The sequence below is a fragment of the Daucus carota genome, chromosome 9 (genome assembly GCF_001625215.2).
Source record: "Daucus carota subsp. sativus chromosome 9, DH1 v3.0, whole genome shotgun sequence".
NCBI classification, from domain to species: domain Eukaryota; kingdom Viridiplantae; phylum Streptophyta; class Magnoliopsida; order Apiales; family Apiaceae; genus Daucus; species Daucus carota.
This window is the reverse complement of record NC_030389.2, coordinates 30,426,647-30,429,146: the sequence shown is the minus strand read 5'-3', so window position 1 is coordinate 30,429,146 and position 2,500 is coordinate 30,426,647.

The following is a 2,500-nucleotide window of genomic DNA, read 5'->3' as shown; positions in this document are numbered from 1 at the left end:
TCATTTCTAAATGATGGATAAGAACATAAACTTCAAAATAGTGAATTAACACAAAATAATATGACAAATAATAATTAAAAAAATAAATGATCCCAAAATGCTCATGATCATGAATTGAATTACTAATAAATTAAACTAAATCTTTTTGTACCAAGTCAATTACAATAATTTAGAGATAAGTAACTACAAATATATATATATCGAAGGTAAAGTGTTATTTCAAATTTACCCATAGCGCTATAAGGAGAACTGAGGCCAAGATCAATATATCGGAGTACTTTCTTCATTGTTTGGTGCGAACATTCTATTTTATATACCCTTTTTGTCCACTGCTTACATGCTGCAGACTACTGGCAGTCTTAACCCCATCACCAGGTGTATGAGTTGATACTGGGGAGTTTGGTGAAGAACGCACAGCATTTCCCGTACCAGTACTATTAGCTGGTCCAGAAGACGAGTGTTGTTTTCTTTTTCGGTTATTATTCTGCATGGCGACAACAAGTTAAAAGTGTTAACAGAAATAACCACAAAAGCAAACAACGGAGGGGAGAACATGCAAGTGCCATAGTTGAAAATTGTGCCTCATCGCAACTTCTATGGTAGGGAACTACAGTAGAAAGTTTTGCTGGTATATGTATAATGTACATCTAAGTTATGGCTCTTAAAATTTCTTCTAGAGATATAGAAAAGAATCAAACCTGCTGTTGTGATGACTGGTCATCATCTGAGGATGATTATCTGTGTACAATGTCTTTATATTGTCTGGATAAGGCCTATGGTTGCCGCACAAGTGGTGCTGCCAGTTCAAACTGTATAAACCTGAAAACCTTTTTATTCAAGATCTCCAACAAAGTATACGCACTATAACAAATTTACATCCATACCTCTGGTTGATCAAAGCTGGCAATCTTGATGACCGCAAGCTAGGAAACACAAACTTGTCATTGAAGACAGGATTGGCTTCAATAACCTTCTTCAGCTCCGTCATCATTACACCACGAGCTTCTACCATGTCACCGTACTTTGATAGTTGCTCATTCTCCCTACAAACTCAAAATACATATTTATTAATATAAATTAAAAAATCATCAATGTTAAAATAACAAAAAACCACCAAGCGAGTATGAAGAAAATAATTATATAGTACCTGAAATTATCAAGAGACATCGGGTGAGTCATTTCTCTATATAAATCAGTTCTAAGCTGAGAGAACATTTTCAACTCATTCTCCAGTATATGAAGAGCTTCTGCCTTGTCTTTCCTGTATATCAAAGCACAAGTACAAAATCTTTGAGTCTGGATATGGCCTATGGTTTCTGCAGAAGTGGTTCTGCCACTTCAAACTTTGTACACAAGTAAACCTTTGTTTCAGATCTCCAACAAGTATAACAAAATCTATGAAAAATTGATAGCCATACCTCTAGTTGACCAAAGTTAAAATCATTAATGTTAAAATAACAAAAAACCACAAGGAAAACACCAAAAAATAAAAAATCATCATAATGCTAATAAGAGAATACAATAACATATAGTAAAAGAAAGAGTGATTGACACTTTGCACCTTTTATGTTTAGGCGCTTTTTCAATTTGGTCTCAAATAATTTCTTTTGGCAGTATGCACCCTAAAGTTCGAAAAGTGCTTCGCTTTGCACCCCTTTGACCACTCTCCGTTTAATTGACTGTTAAAGTTAACAGATGTGGTGTTTACACTTTGCACCCCACAATTTTAATTTTTTTTAATGAGTATTTTGAATTTTTTTTTTCATGAATGTAAGCCCTCACCCTTTGAAGCTGATGGCTGTAACTGCTGAAGTAGTGACGGAAGGTAGGGTGGTGGGCTCTTTATAAAAGTGCATCCCTGATCTTCAACTCCTAGACTTACGTTTGAGTATGTATAGAGTAATATAACTATAAGTGTTTAAATGTAAAACGCTTAAACAAAGTATGAGAACATAGAAACTGATCTCTTAATTGCTGAAATGAACTACAAGGAAATATTTGAATACACCAGTATGTACAAAAACTAACTGGACCCAGGCAGGCCATATTCTTGTGGCACAAACCAGCAGTAACAGATTAGCAATGACACACAAAAAAAACCTAGAGATGGAGTTCTTTTAGAGAATATGTCGCCCGCCAAAAAGGGATGTATTTATAGTTTTTCAAGAAACATATACAATACATTCAACAATTTAGAATTACTACTATTATACCATTTGTCCAGTCAAAGAAATTGCAACACAGCAGCAGTGATACTAACACCTAGATAAGTAATTTTGCAAGTGAGTACCTCAACCATGTCATCAGTCCTATTATCATATGGTGATGAGACACCACATACACAGGAGATCTTTGGCCTACTCTCTCTTTCTGAATCTCACTCTCATACTCTTCTTCCAGCATGCATCTGAACCAAAGAGTAGTAAAATGTGTGAATGAAAGGATCATTTAAACAGAATGAAACAAGAAATATAAGAATTGAAGGAAAGACCAGGTGTAA